The sequence below is a fragment of the Pseudophryne corroboree genome, chromosome 4 (assembly GCF_028390025.1).
Source record: "Pseudophryne corroboree isolate aPseCor3 chromosome 4, aPseCor3.hap2, whole genome shotgun sequence".
Classification (NCBI taxonomy): domain Eukaryota; kingdom Metazoa; phylum Chordata; class Amphibia; order Anura; family Myobatrachidae; genus Pseudophryne; species Pseudophryne corroboree.
Genome location: NC_086447.1, coordinates 250195800 through 250213030, shown reverse-complemented (window position 1 = coordinate 250213030; position 17231 = coordinate 250195800).

Genomic DNA, 17231 nt, shown 5'->3' with positions numbered 1-17231 from the left:
CCTGTTCGAATCAACCTATGACCTTTTGTTATAATGTGAAGACAGATTCCTGTGTCCAATGAACAATGAGATTGTAGGACCCTTTGTAGTGTACTGTATGTAGTGTATATAAGAACAGCCAGCCAGGGCCAGCTCAGTCTACTCTACACAACGGTTTTCATCATTGACTAACTAGAGAGCTGGTTCCAGGACTGCGCAGCGATCATTCCCCAGTGTGTAAATTATTCTCTGTAACCAACTTATTCTCTGTTTGTATTTGCCATATTCTCTCTCTCTCTCTGTTATTGTTTAGGATTAAGACGCTGTTGTATATTGTATATTTTCAGTTATTCTGTTTAGGTGTTTTGTGTTAGTACTGTAGTGTATAAGCTGTTAACTGTTTTCCCCTTTTTACATAGCTAAATATCGTTAGTAAAGGTGTTGGAACCTCAGCAAGGTGTCTGTGTTTCTCTAGCTAGTATAGAGGGTTTCTGAGAGTCTCAATCGCTCAATCAGCTTTTATATAATAGAGGTTAATCAGCGTTACATTGTGTTAACATTACAAGACCAAGGTTTACAGTATAAGCTTAGCCTTTCAGTGTGTTGCATACAAGGTTTACTGTGTGTCATCCTGTGAGCGTCTGCGCCGCTCGTGTTCCTCTTGTGGGCACAGCGTCCGCTACGCTAGTAGCGTAGCATTACAGTACTCGGGCCGCCTATAGCATGCTCAATACCCAGCATAAGCCGTGAGCGAACGTGCCGCTCGTGCGTCTCGACCACGGCCTAGCGTCTGCTACGCTAAGTGCGTACCATTACGGTACCCTGTACGCCCATTGCGTACTGAGTCTCTTACCAATATATAGTGAATGTTATAAGATAAATAATTAGCTTTATCAGAGTGGCACTGCAGTGTCAGACATGATGGCAGATTTAAAAAATTGTCCCCAAACAGCACATGATGCAAAGAAAAAAAGAGGCGCAATGAGGTAGCTGTGTGACTAAGCTAAGTGACACAAGTGGCCGACACAAACACCTGGCCCATCTAGGAGTGGCATTGCAGTGTCAGACAGGATGGCACTTCAAAAAAATAGTCCCCAAACAGCACATGATGCAAAGAAAAAAAGAGGCGCACCAAGGTCGCTGTGTGACTAAGCTAAGCGACACAAGTGGCCGACACAAACACCTGGCCCATCTAGGAGTGGCACTGCAGTGTCAGGCAGGATGGCACTTCAAAAAAATTGTCCCCAAACAGCACATGATGCAAAGAAAAAAAGAGGCGCACCAAGGTCGCTGTGTGACTAAGCTAAGCGACACAAGTGGCCGACACAAACACCTGGCCCATCTAGGAGTGGCACTGAAGTGTCAGGCAGGATGGCACTTCAAAAAAATTGTCCCCAAACAGCACATGATGCAAAGAAAAATGAAAGAAAAAAGAGGTGCAAGATGGAATTGTCCTTGGGCCCTCCCACCCACCCTTATGTTGTATAAACAGGACATGCACACTTTAACGAACCCATCATTTCAGCGACAGGGTCTGCCACATGACTGTGACTGAAATGACTAGTTGGTTTGGGTCCCCACCCAAAAAAGAAGCAATCAATCTCTCCTTGCACAAACTGGCTCTACAAAGGCAAGATGTCCACCTCATCATCATCCTCCGATTCCTCACCCCTTTCACTGTGTACATCCCCCTCCTCACAGATTATTAATTCGTCCCCACTGGAATCCACCATCTCAGGTCCCTGTGTACTTTCTGGAGGCAATTGCTGCTGGTGAATGTCTCCACGGAGGAATTGATTATAATTCATTTTGATGAACATCATCTTCTCCACATTTTCTGGAAGTAACCTCGTACGCCGATTGCTGACAAGGTGAGCGGCTGCACTAAACACTCTTTCGGAGTACACACTGGAGGGAGGGCAACTTAGGTAGAATAAAGCCAGTTTGTGCAAGGGCCTCCAAATTGCCTCTTTTTCCTGCCAGTATACGTACGGACTGTCTGACGTGCCTACTTGGCTGCGGTCACTCATATAATCCTCCACCATTCTTTCAATGGTGAGAGAATCATATGCAGTGACAGTAGACGACATGTCAGTAATCGTTGGCAGGTACTTCAGTCCGGACCAGATGTCAGCACTCGCTCCAGACTGCCCTGCATCACCGCCAGCGGGTGGACTCGGAATTCTTAGCTTTTTCCTCGCACCCCCAGTTGCGGGAGAATGTGAAGGAGGAGATGTTGACGGGTCACGTTCCGCTTGACTTGACAATTTTCTCACCAGCAGGTCTTTGAACCTCTGCAGACTTGTGTCTGCCGGAAAGAGAGATACAACGTAGGTTTTAAATCTAGGATCGAGCACGGTGGCCAAAATGTAGTGCTCTGATTTCAACAGATTGACCACCCGTGAATCCTGGTTAAGCGAATTAAGGGCTCCATCCACAAGTCCCACATGCCTAGCGGAATTGCTCTGTTTTAGCTCCTCCTTCAATGTCTCCAGCTTCTTCTGCAAAAGCCTGATGAGGGGAATGACCTGACTCAGGCTGGCAGTGTCTGAACTGACTTCACGTGTGGCAAGTTCAAAGGGTTGCAGAACCTTGCACAACGTTGAAATCATTCTCCACTGTGCTTGAGTCAGGTGCATTCCCCCTCATTTGCCTATATCGTGGGCAGATGTATAGGCTTGAATGGCCTTTTGCTGCTCCTCCATCCTCTGAAGCATATAGAGGGTTGAATTCCACCTCGTTACCACCTCTTGCTTCAGATGATGGCAGGGCAGGTTCAGGAATGTTTTGTGGTGCTCCAGTCTTCGGCACGCGGTGGCTGAATGCCGAAAGTGGCCCGCAATTCTTCGGGCCACCGACAGCATCTCTTGCACGCCCCTGTCGTTTTTTAAATAATTCTGCACCACCAAATTCAATGTATGTGCAAAACATGGGACGTGCTGGAATTTGCCCAGATGTAATGCACGCACAATATTGTTGGCGTTGTCCGATGTCACAAATCCCCAGGAGAGTCCAATTGGAGTAAGCCATTCTGCGATGATCTTCCTCAGTTTCCGTAAGAGGTTGTCAGCTGTGTGCCTCTTCTGGAAAGCGGTGATACAAAGCGTAGCCTGCCTAGGAACGAGTTGGCGTTTGCGAGATGCTGCTACTGGTGCCGCCGCTGCTGTTCTTGCTGCGGGAGGCAATACATTTACCCAGTGGGCTGTCACAGTCATATAGTCCTGAGTCTGCCCTGCTCCACTTGTCCACATGTCCGTGGTTAAGTGGACATTGGGTAAAACTGCATTTTTTAGGACACTGGTGACTCTTTTTCTGACGTCTGTGTACATTTTCGGTATCGCCTGCCTAGAGAAATGGAACCTAGATGGTATTTGGTACCAGGGACACAGTAACTCAATCAAGTCTCTCTTTGCCTCTGAATTAATGGTGGATACCGGAACCACGTTTCTCACCGCCCAGGCTGCCAAGGCCTGAGTTATCTGCTTTGCAGCAGGATGACCTCTGTGATATTTCATCTTCCTTCGCAAAGGACTGTTGGACAGTCAATTGCTTACTGGAAGTAGTACAAGTGGTCTTCCGACTTCCCCTCTGGGATGACGATCGACTCCCAGCAGCAACAGCAGTGCTAGCAGCAGTAGGCGTTACACTCAAGGATGCATCGGAGGAATCCCAGGCAGGAGAGGACTCGTCAGACTTGACAGTGACATGGCCTGCAGGACTATTGGCTTTCCTGTGTAGTGTGGAAATTGACACTGAGGGAGTTGGTGGTGTGGTTTGCAGGAGCTTGGTTACAAGAGGAAGGAATTTAGTGGTCAGTGGACTGCTTCCTCTGTCATCCAAAGTTTTTGAACTTGTCACTGACTTATGATGAATGCGCTGCAGGTGACGTATAAGGGAGGATGATCCGAGGTGGTTAACGTCCTTACCCCTACTTATTACAGCTTGACAAAGGCAACACACGGCTTGACACCTGTTGTCCGCATTTGTGTTGAAATAATTCCACACCGAAGAGCTGATTTTTTTTGTATTTTGACCAGGCATGTCAATGGCCATATTCGTCCCACAGACAACAGGTGTCTCCCCGGGTGCCTGACTTAAACAAACCACCTCACCATCAGAATCCTCTTTTTCAATTTCCTCCCCAGCGCCAGCAACACCCATATCCTCATCCTGGTGTACTTCAACAGTGACATCTTCAATTTGACTATCAGGAACTGGACTGCGGGTGCTCCTTCCAGCACTTGCAGGGGGCGTGCAAATGGTGGAAGGCGCAAGCTCTTCCCGTCCAGTGTTGGGAAGGTCAGGCATCGCAACCGACACAATTGGACTCTCCTTGGGGATTTGTGATTTAGAAGAACGCACAGTTCTTTGCTGTGCTTTTGCCAGCTTAAGTCTTTTCATTTTTCTAGCGAGAGGATGAGTGCTTCCATCCTCATGTGAATCTGAACCACTAGCCATGAACATAGGCCAGGGCCTCAGCCGTTCCTTGCCACTCCGTGTCGTAAATGGCATATTGGCAAGTTAACGCTTCTCATCAGACGCTTTCAATTTTGATTTTTGGGTCATTTTACTGAACTTTTGTTTTTTGGATTTTACATGCTTTCTACTATGACATTGGGCATCGGCCTTGGCAGACGACGTTGATGGCATTTCATCGTCTCGGCCATGACTAGTGGCAGCAGCTTCAGCACGAGGTGGTAGTGGATCTTGATCTTTCCCTATTTTAACCTCCACATTTTTGTTCTCCATTTTTTAATGTGTGGAATTATATGCCAGTATCAATAGCAATGGCCTACTACTATATATATTGCGCACAACTAAAATGCACCACAGGTATAGAATGTAGATGGATAGTATACTTGACGACACAGAGGTAGGTACAGCAGTGGCCTTCCGTACCGTACTGCTATTTATACTGGTGGTCACTGTGTCAGCAAACTGCAAAACTAAAATGCACCACAGGTATATAATGTAGATGGATAGTATACTTGACGACACAGAGGTAGGTACAGCAGTGGCCTTCCGTACCGTACTGCTATATATACTGGTGGTCACTGTGTCAGCAAACTGCACAACTGAAATGCACCACAGGTATAGAATCTAGATGGATAGTATACTTGACGACACAGAGGTAGGTACAGCAGTGGCCTTCCGTACCGTACTGCTATATATACTGGTGGTCACTATGTCAGCAAACTGCCAAACTAAAATGCACCACAGGTATAGAATGTAGATGGATAGTATACTTGACAGCACAGAGGTAGGTACAGCAGTGGCCTTCCGTACCGTACTGCTATATATGCTGGTGGTCACTGTGTCAGCAAACTGCAAAACTAAAATGCACCACAGGTATAGAATGTAGATGGATAGTATACTTGACAACACAGAGGTAGGTACAGCAGTGGCCTTCCGTACCTACTTCTATATATACCGGTGGTCACTGTGTCAGCAAACTGCAAAACTAAAATGCACCACAGGTATAGAATGTAGATAGATAGTATACTTGACGACAAAGAGGTAGGTACAGCAGTGGCCTTCCATACCGTACTGCTATATATACTGGTGGTCAATGTGTCTGCAAACTGCAAAACTAAAATGCACCACAGGTATAGAATGTAGATGGATAGTATACTTGACGACACAGAGGTAGGTACAGCAGTGGCCTACCGTACCGTACTGCTATATATACTGGTGGTCACTGTCAGCAAACTGCAAAACTAAAATGCACCACAGGTATAGAATCTAGATGGATAGTATACTTGATGACACAGAGGTAGGTACAGCAGTGGCCTTCCGTACCGTACTGCTATATATACTGGTGGTCACTATGTCAGCAAACTGCCAAACTAAAATGCACCACAGGTATAGAATGTAGATGGATAGTATACTTGACGGCACAGAGGTAGGTACAGCAGTGGCCTTCCGTACCGTACTGCTATATATGCTGGTGGTAACTGTGTCAGCAAACTGCAAAACTGAAATGCACCACAGGTATAGAATGTAGATGGATAGTTTACTTGATGACACAGAGGTAGGTACAGTAGTGGCCTTCCGTACCGTACTGCTATATATATTGGTGGTCACTGTGTCAGCAAACTGCAAAACTAAAATGCACCACAGGTATAGAATGTAGATGGATAGTATACTTGACGATACAGAGGTAGGTACAGCAGTGGCCTTCCGTACCGTACTGCTATATATACTGGTGGTCACTGTGTCAGCAAACTGCAAAACTAAAATGCACCACAAGTATAGAATGTAGATGGACAGTATACTTGACGACACAGAGGTAGGTACAGCAGTGGCCTACCGTACCATACTGCTATATATACTGGTGGTCACTGTCAGCAAACTGCAAAACAAAATGAACCACAGGTATAGAATCTAGATGGATAGTATACTTGACGACACAGAGGTAGGTACAGCAGTGGCCTTCCGTACCGTACTGCTATATATACTGGTGGTCACTGTCAGCAAACTGCAAAACTAAAATGAACCACAGGTGTAGAATGTAGATGGATAGTATACTTGACGACACAGAGGTAGGTACAGCAGTGGCCTTCCGTACCATACTGCTATATATACTGGTGGTCACTGTGTCAGCAAACTGCAAAACTAAAATGCACCACAGGTATAGAATGTAGATGGATAGTATACTTGACGACACAGAGGTAGGTACAGCAGTGGCCTTCCGTACCGTACTGCTATATATGCTGGTGGTCACTGTCAGCAAACTGCAAAACTAAAATGTACCACAGGTATAGAATGTAGATGGATAGTATACTTGACGACACAGAGGTAGGTACAGCAGTGGCCTTCCATACCGTACTGCTATATATACTGGTGGTCACTGTGTCAACAAACTGCAAAACTAAAATGCACCACAGGTATAGAATGTAGATGGATAGTATAATTGATGACACAGAGGTAGGTACAGCAGTGGCCTTCCGTACCGTACTGCTATATATACTGTTGGTCACTGTGTCAGCAAACTGCAAAACTAAAATGCACCACAGGTATAGAATGTAGATGGATAGTATACTTGACGACTCAGAGGTAGGTACAGCAGTGGCCTACCGTACCGTACTGCTATATATACTGGTGGTCACTGTCAGCAAACTGCAAAACTGAAATGCACCACAGGTATAGAATCTAGATGGATAGTATACTTGACGACACAGAGGTAGGTACAGCAGTGGCCTTCCGTACCGTACTGCTATATATACTGGTGGTCACTGTCAGCAAACTGCAAAACTAAAATACACCACAGGTATAGAATGTAGATGGATAGTATACTTGATGACACAGAGGTAGGTAAAGCAGTGGCCTTCCGTACCGTACTGCTATATATACTGGTGGTCACTGTGTCAGCAAACTGCAAAACTAAAATGCACCACAGGTATAGAATGTAGATGGATAGAATACTTGACGACACAGAGGTAGGTACAGCAGTGGCCTTCCGTACCGTACTGCTATATATGCTGGTGGTCACTGTGTCAGCAAACTGCAAAACTAAAATGCACCACAGGTATAGAATGTTGATGGATAGTATACTTGACGACACAGAGGTAGGTACAGCAGTGGCCTACTGTACCGTAATGCTGTATATAGTATACTGGTGCTCAGCAAACTGTGCAAAACTGAAATGCACTACAGGTATGGATGGATAGTATACTTGACGACACAGAGGTAGGTACAGCAGTGGCCTACTGTACCGTAATGCTTTATATAATATACTGGTGGTCAGCAAACTGTGCAAAACTGAAATGCACCACAGGTATGGATGGATAGTATACTTGACGACACAGAGGTAGGTACAGCAGTGGCCTTCTGTACCGTACTCCTATATATTATATACTGGTGGTCAGCAAAATTATGCACTGTACTCCTACTATATACTGTCTACAATGCAGCACAGATATGGAGTCTTTTCAGGCAGACAACGTATACTGGTGGTCACTGGTCAGCAAAACTCTGCACTGTACTCCTCCTATATAATATTGTACTGGTGGTCCCCAGTCCCCACAATAAAGCAGCACACTGAGCACAGATATGGAGTGTTTTTCAGGCAGACAACGTATACTGGTGGTCACTGTCAGCAAAACTCTGCACTGTACTCTTGCTATATAATACAGCTGCTCCCCAGTCCCCACAATTAAGCAGTGTGAGCACAGATGTATGCAGCACACTGAGCACAGATAAGGAGCGTTTTTTTCATGCAGAGAACGGATAAAACTGGTGGTCACTGATCAGCAAAACTCTGCACTTTACTCCTCCTATATTAATATACAGCTGCTCCCAAGTCCCCACAATTAAGCAATAAGTAAAGCAAGCACAAATATTTGCATCAACAATACACGGAGAGGACGCCAGCCACGTCCTCTCCCTAACATTTCCAATGCACGAGTGAAAATGGCGGCGACGCGCGGCTGATTATATAGAATCCGAATCTCGTGAGAATCCGACAGCGGGATGATGACGTTCGGGCGCGCTCGGGTTAACCGAGCCATACGGGAGAATCCGAGTATGCCTCGGACCCGTGTAAAATGGGTGAAGTTCGGGGGGGTTCGGTTCCGAGAAACCGAACCCGCTCATCACTAATAGAAATATATAAGAAACAAGATATACGTGCATACGTGGCTCATAATACAGAATGTTCTATGGAAGGCAATTTGTTGGTTAAAAGAGACTGTGAGTGAAGGTCTCAAGATATTATGCTGTGCTCTGGCACACACCAGACGTTGAATGCCTGTTCCAGTCTGCAAGTAGACTGGGGATGTCCTCTGAATTTAAACGCTGTGATTTAGCTTTCCATTTTCATGTTGGCCACACATGTAGAAATTGAGCAGTTTGCATAGTTGTCTGGCAAATCAGTGTTAGGTGCTAGTACCTGCCAACCAGCAACCCCTGACATTATCACATCTGACCCACAATTACTGATAATTAACAGTATAAGAACATTTTTTGGAACAACTGTAAATGTATTGTAGGCTATGGCTTGGACAATTTGGAATTGCTGTGTATTGTCATCAGGATAAGAACAGGCATTGTAGTACTTATGTTGTCTGCAGGCTATATCCTTTCTAATAGTTGACCAAGTCTCTGTGGTGGCAGGCGACACCGCTTAAGTATGTGACCCTACTGCTTCATTCCCCCGGTGGGCCCTTTATGCCCCAGTCTGACACTGGTTGATGGTTGTACCATCAAAAATAGTAGCAATAGAAGAAGCAGCATCACAAAAGCAACTGTTAAAAAGTAGCACCAAAGTGTTGCGTGATGCTGCATCCATCTCCATCTTCACCATCGTCTTCAAACAAGTCATTCCTACATTCTGATGGCAAGAGATAAAGTACCAACCAATGAACTTATAAGTGCATTATTACAGGCTGTGGGTATTTTGAATGTGTATCACATTCGGTGCATAGAGACATTAAAGAGCTGTCCTTTGTGCATGCGTCAGATGAAGTATGTGCCAATTAGATGCCCCTCAGAGAGGGCTGCAAATAGAATCCCGTAGACTTTAATTAGGCAACATCATTTATAGATGGGGTTGCATACTAGGTACAAACTCCGGAAAGTTTTGTACATATGTGGAGTGTAGTCAAAACTCCATAAGCGTCAGTCTTCTCAGTTTTGACCACAGTTTAGCCTTAGTACTTACATCACACCCAGTGTGACTGTGAATAATGACAGGTAGGAGCTGATTGGTTGGTACGTTATCTCTCTCCACCTAATCTCTGTTCAAACTTTGATAAATTTCCTCGTTAATGAGATAGGGATTTCTGTGACATATTTATTACCCTTTTACCTGCTGGCAGCTTATAGACAAACCCTTGTTAGAGCCGGCAATCAATGCTAGGCTTATCATCAACATACATTTAATAGAATTAGACCTGTGCACTTTTTGAAGAACTGAAAAGTTACATTTCATGTTCATGAACCTAATATCAAAATATTTTACAAAGCTCCTTTTTGTCTGTTAGTTGATGAGCCACATTGAGGGCATGTTCTGCACATTCAACAATGAACTTGTTCTGTTTCTCAGGCACTTGACATAATTGTGGCAGGTGGGTTTTGACTGGTGACCTATTGACTTTTATGGTCCAAGACACTAGTAGAAGTAAGGAAATGTTATGCAATAGCATATGCCATTTGTTGTCCCGTGCAGGGAATGTGGGTAGTCATAATCAAATAGGAATGTCTTAGTCACAAAAAACAAAATTGTTTTTCTTAAAAGATATAGTTTAATGGAATTATTATTTAAGGATTGTCTAGTTGCAACTATGAAAACTTTATTGTCCAGCCAATTTCAATGTAATATAAAAGGAATATAAAGACTTTTTAAATATGTTTGAGAAACATTGATTACAAAACCATGTCTAAAATTGTTTACAGTTCTGCCATTATTATTTATAACTGTTATATCAATATTACTGGTTATACTACTGTTTACTTATTTGATTAATAGTTAACATTTCACTTAATTTTAGGAAAACATACTACAATTTGTTCCATGAGATACTCTTGGATTAAAAATAAGACCTCAATCATCACTCTGACTTCTGAGAGAACCGAACCCTACCGGACTTTGCCTTCCGAGCCCGGATCGAGTCAGGCTCAGGTTTTCCTGCCTGATTCGGAAACCCGAACGCGGCAAAACGTTACCATCCCGCTGTTGGATTCTCGCGGGATTTGGATTCCATATAAGGAGCCGCGCGTCGCAGGCATTTTCACTCCAGTCTCGGAGAGTGTATTGAGAGGACGTGTCCTCGGTGTTCAGTGTCTGTGTGGGGGCGGGAAAGTGGGGTGGTGAGTCTTGTGCTGTGTTGTGCTGTCCAGTGTAGTCAGTGTATTGTGCTGCATCTGTCCAGCCAGTCACAGTGTTGGTGTCCTCTGCTGCCATATATCCAGTGTAGCTGTATAAAGTGGTGCTGTGTTGTGCAGACCAGTCCAGTGTAGTCAGTGTATTGTGCTGCATCAGTCCAGCCAGTCACAGTGGTGGTGTCCTCTGCTGCCATATATCCAGTGTAGCTGTATAAAGTGGTGCTGTGTTGTGCTGTCCAGTCCAGTGTAGTCAGTGTATTGTGCTGCATCAGTCCAGCCAGTCACAGTGTTGGTGTCCTCTGCTGCCATATATCCAGTGTAGCTGTATAAAGTGGTGCTGTGTTGTTCTGTCCAGTCCAGTGTAGTAAGTGTATTGTGCTGCATCAGTCCAGCCAGTCACAGTGTTGGTGGCCTCTGCTGCCATATAGTGTAGCTGTATAAAGTGGTGCTGTGTTGTGCTGTCCAGTCCAGTGTAGTCAGTGTATTGTGCTACATAAGTCCAGCCAGTCACAGTGTTGGTGTCCTCTGCTGCCATATATCCAGTGTAGCTGTATAAAGTGGGGCTGGGTTGTGCTGTCCAGTCCAGTGTAGTCAGTGTATTGTGCTGCATCAGTCCAGCCAGTGTTGGTGTCCTCTGCTGCCATATAGTGTAGCTGTATAAAGTGGTGTTGTATTGTGCTGCATCAGACCAGTAGTAGTGTCCTGAACATCAGTCATTCCAGTGACGATATACGCTGCTGCTATATGTCCACTGCTACAGTATTATAATAATTATAACAACAACCACAAGTCCCTTACAGTGTTACGAAAGATATATGGGTGGAACAGAAAATAGCGCTTGGTGGGGAAAGGCTGCCCAGATGTACTCTAGTGATTCCCAATCACCAAAAGAGCTAATACAAGACAACTGGTTTTGAGTACACCTTAGGAGCTACCACCTTGTACACAGATACCACATAACACTACTGATAAAATGTCCCAGTAAAATTTTCTTTCAATGGTAGTTGCACTTCTTCAGGACTTTTATTCCTCCCAATTTCTTCACACTTCAATTTATCCTTATATGAGGGTGTTGACCATACGTAAACAAGAAGGAAATATCGTATATAGTGTAGTAGTTTGGAAATTAACAATTTTATTTTTATAAAACACATAAAAACATATTTTTATCCAATTAAAAGTGACAGCTTCACTTTAGAGTAAAGATTGGAACCGTACCGTGCCAAGCTCCCAGCAAGGATATTTCCTTCTTGTTTACATATGGTCAACACCCTCATATAAGGAGAAATTGAAGTGTGAAGAAATTGGGAGGAATAAAAGTCCTGAAGAAGTGCAACTACCATTGAAAGAAAATTTTACTGGGTCCTCTCCTAACCGGGGTTCCTCCGTAAGATCCCTGAGTGGTACGCCTGCTGTTGCTGCTGCCGCTGCTGTTGTTGCTGCTGGGAGTCGATCATCATCCCAGAGGGGAATTCGGAAGACCACTTGTACTACTTCCAATAAGCAATTGACTGTCCAACAGTCCTTTGTGAAGAAGATGAAATATGACAGCAGTCATCCTTTTGCAAAGCAGATAACTGAGGCCTTGACAGCTATTTTGGTGTTAGACGTGTATCCGGTATCCGCCATTAGTTCAGTGGGACTTAGAGAATTGTTTGAGGTACTGTGTCCCAGGTATCAAATCCCATCTAGGTTCCACTTCTCTAGGCGGGCGATACCGAGAATGTACACAGACGTCAGAAAAAGAGTCCCCAGTGTCCTACAAAATGCAGTTGTATCCAGTGTCCACTTAACCACGGACATGTGGACAAGTGGAACAGGGCAGACTAAAGACTATATGACTATAACAGCCCACTGGGTAGATGTATGGCCTCCCGCAGCAACAACAGCAGCGGCACCAGTAGCAGCATCTCACAAATGCTAACTCATTCCTAGGCAGGCTACGCTATGTGTCACCGCTTTCCGTAAGAGGTACACAGCTGACAACCTCTTACGGAAACTGAGGAACATCATTGCAGAATGGCTTACCCCAATTGGACTCTCCTGGGGATTTGTGATATCGGAATTCAACACTCTATATGCTTCAGAGGATGGAGTAGCAGCAAAAGGCCATTCAAGCCTATACATCCACCTACGATATAGGCAAAGGAGGGTTAATGCACCTGACTCAAGCGCAATGGTGAATGATTTCCGTCTTGTGCAAGGTTCTCCAACCCTTCAAACTTGCCACACGTGAAGTCAGTTCAGACACTGCCAGCTTGAGTCAGGTCTTTCCCCTCATCAGGCTTTTGCAGAAGCAGTTGGAGAAATTGAAGGAGGAGCTAAGATGGAGTGATTCTGCAAAGTATGTGGGACTTGTGGATGGAGCCCTTCATTCACTTTGCCAGGATTCAAGGGTGGTCAATCTGTTGAAATCAAAGCACTACATTTTGGCCACCGTGCTCGATCCTAGGTTTAAAGCCTATGTTGTATCTCTCTTTCCAGCAGACACAAGTGTGCAGAGGTGCAAAGACCTGCTGGTTAGTAAATTTTCAACTCAAGCGGAACGTGATCTGTCAACAGCTCGTCCTTCAATTTCTCCTGCCACTGGGGCTGCAGTTAAAAGGATAAGATTTCCTAGCCCACCCGCTGGTGGTGATGCAGGGCAATCAGGAGTGAAAGCTGACATCTGGTCCGGACTGAAGGACATGCCAACGATTACTAACATGTCTACTGTCACTGCATATGATTCTGTCACCATTGAAAGAATGGTGGAGGATTATATGAGTGACAGCATCCAAGTAGGCATGTCAGACAGTCCATACGTATACTGGCAGGAAAAAGAGGCAATTTAGATGCCCTTGCACAAACTGCCTTTATTTTACCTAAGTTGCCCCCCCCCCCCCCCCCCCCCCTCCAGTGTGTACTCCGAAAGAGTGTTTAGTGCAGCCGGTAACCTTGTCAGCGATCGGCGTAGGAGGCTACTTCCACTAAATGTGGACAAAATGAATTATAAATTCCTCCAGGAAGACCTTTACCAGCAATTTCCTCCAGAAAGTACACAGGGACCTCTGATGGTGGATTCCAGTGGGGACGATTTAATACTCTGTGAGGAGGATGTACACAGTGAAAGGGGTGAGGAATCGGAGGATGAGGTCGACATCTTGCCTCTGTAGAGCCAGATTGTGCAAGGAGAGATTAATTGCTTCTTTTTTGGTGGGGGCCCAAACAAACCAGTCATTTCAGCCACAGTCATGTGGCAGACCCTGTCGCTGAAATGATTGGTTTGTTAAAGTGTGCATGTCCTGTTTATACAACATAAGGGTGGGTGGGAGGGCCCAAGGATAATTCCATTTTGCACCTCTTTTTCTTCTTTGCATCATGTGCTGTTTGGGGACTAGTTTTTTTAAGTGCCATCCTGTCTGACACTGCAGTGCCACTCCTAGATGGGCCAGGTGTTTGTGCCGCACACTTGTTTCGCTTAGCTTAGTCATACAGCTACCTCATTGCGCCTCTTTTTCGTCTTTGCATCATGTGCTGTTTGGGGCCTGTTTTTTAAATATGCCATCCTGTCTGACACTGCAGTGCCACTCCTAGATGGGCCAGGTGTTTGTGCCGCACACTTGTGTCGCTTTGCTTAGTCATACAGCCACCTCGGTGCAACCTTTTTGTCACGCTCGGCTGATTCTGAGGATCCGGCAGCTGAGAGTTGCCCAAGGAAGTAGTTGTCTGCGGATGAAGAAGACGTGGGGGCTGGATATAGTTCCTTCTCATGGGACAGGGATCAATGGAGAATGTAGGTGGAGCAATGAGTCAGTGGGTAGTATTTCTTGAGAACGTGACTGAGGGAAAGAACTGTGGTTCGTGAAAGTTGACTTGAAGACAAAGAACTGTGGATTGTGACTTGAAAAGACGAGGCTGTGGATAAGGAACTGCGGACTGTGAATGGTGGTTTAAAGGTGTGGCTGGAGACAAGAACTGCAGACTGTGACTTGGAAAATGAGACTGTAGATAATGGACTGCGGACTGTGGATGGTGGTTTAAAGACGTGGCTGGAGACAAAGAACTGTGGACTGTAGATTGGAAGATGAGACTGTAGATATTGAACTGCTGACTGTGGATGGTGGTTTAAAGACGTGGCTGGAGACAAAGAACTGCGGACTGTGGCTTGGAAGATGAGACTGTAGATAATGAACTGCGGACTATGGATGGTGGTTTAAAGACGTGGCTGGAGACAAAGAACTGTGGACTGTGGCTTGGAAGACGAGGCAGAAAGCCCGGGACCGTCCGTACCCTAAGGCTCTTACTGGACCGGGGTTTCCAGGAGCGCTTCCACAGGCAGCAGTAAGTTAGGAGCGGCAGGGCTGCAGCAGCAACTGAGACATGGCAAAGCGGAGTTAGGAGTAACCAGAACACGGCAAGAATCCTGGGAGCACAGGGCTAAAGCACCTACAACAGGGTTGTAACTTGAAGCACTGGCCTCCCTGTCATAAACCAGCCCCCTTTTATAAGGAGAACTCTCTGGATTGGCTGGAAGAAACAGGAAGCCTGCACTATGCTTCCAAACTTGGTCTCCAACATGGCGGCGCCCATTGAGGCAGACCTCCCTGCATAGCCACACAGCTCACTGCCCCAGGTCTCCTAGCAACCGCCCAGGCAAGAGAGACCCGCTGTAGCGGCGTCCCGCCGCCACAAGCGGACCCCCCCACTGCCGCTTACTGCTGCACATGGACCTGGCGCAGCAGCCCTCCTCCGCCGCTGCCCACACGCCACCTGTACAGCAAGCCCCGTGGCCCCGGATGCTTACACTTTTGGCCTAAAAACAATATTGTGAGGTGTGAGGTGTTCAGAATAGACTGGAAATGAGTGGAAATGAATGTTAATGAGGTTAATAATACCGTAGGAACAAAATTACCCCCAAATTCATCAAGATCCAAAACCAAAACACGAAAGGGTGGTTTTGGCAAAACCAAGCCAAAACCAAAACACAAAAGTAAAATTAAAACCAAAACACAAACACAAAATACGAAAAGTGCCAGCCGCACATCTCTAAATTTAATGCAGTTTAACTCAAGCCCTTAAACTGAACATTCCCTACACAATTATCTGGCAGATCATCTACCAGATCTGACACGTTGAAATGAAAATCTAGTAATGGATGATAGCAAATGACAATCGACCATTTGCTACCAAAAACTTGAAAGTGGAAAGAAACTTTGCGTTCAGACAAATTGGCTAAATCAAGTGATTTTTAGTGATGAGCACCGGAAATTATTCGGGTTTTGTGTTTTGGTTTTGGGTTCGGTTCCGCGGCCGTGTTTTGGGTTCGAACGCGTTTTGGCAAAACCTCACCGAATTTTTTTTGTCGGATTCGGGTGTGTTTTGCATTCGGGTGTTTTTTTCAAAAAACCCTAAAAAACAGCTTAAATCATAGAATTTGGGGGTCATTTTTATCCCAAAGTATTATTAACCTCATTAAGCATAATTTCCACTCATTTTCAGTCTATTCTGAACACCTCACACCTCACAATATTATTTTTAGTCCTAAAATTTGCACCGAGGTCGCTGGATGACTAAGCTCAGCGACCCAAGTGGCCGACACAAACACCTGGCCCATCTAGGAGTGGCACTGCAGTGTCACGCAGGATGGCCCTTCAAAAAACTACTCCCCAAACAGCACATGACGCAAAGAAGAAAAAAAGAGGCGCAATGAGGTAGCTGTGTGACTAAGATAAGCGACCCTAGTGGCCGACACAAACACCTGGCCCATCTAGGAGTGGCACTGCAGTGTCACGCAGGATGGCCCTTCCAAAAAACACCCCCCAAACAGCACATGACGCAAAGAAAAAAAGAGGCGCAATGAGGTAGCTGTGTGACTAAGATAAGCGACCCAAGTGGCCGACACAAACACCTGGCCCATCTAGGAGTGTCACTGCAGTGTCACGCAGGATGGCCCTTCCAAAAAACACCCCCCAAACAGCACATGACGCAAAGAAAAAAAGAGGCGCAATGAGGTAGCTGTGTGACTAAGATAAGCGACCCAAGTGGCCGACACAAACACCTGGCCCATCTAGGAGTGGCACTGCAGTGTCACGCAGGATGGCCCTTCCAAAAAACACCCCCCAAACAGCACATGACGCAAAGAAAAAAAGAGGCGCAATGAGGTAGCTGTGTGACTAAGATAAGCGACCCAAGTGGCCGACACAAACACCTGGCCCATCTAGGAGTGGCACTGCAGTGTCACACAGGATGGCCCTTCCAAAAAACACCCCCCAAACAGCACATGACGCAAAGAAAAAAGAGGCGCAATGAGGTAGCTGTGTGACTAAGATAAGCGACCCAAGTGGCCGACACAAACACCTGGCCCATCTAGGAGTGGCACTGCAGTGTCACGCAGGATGGCCCTTCCAAAAAACACCCCCCAAACAGCACATGACGCAAAGAAAAAA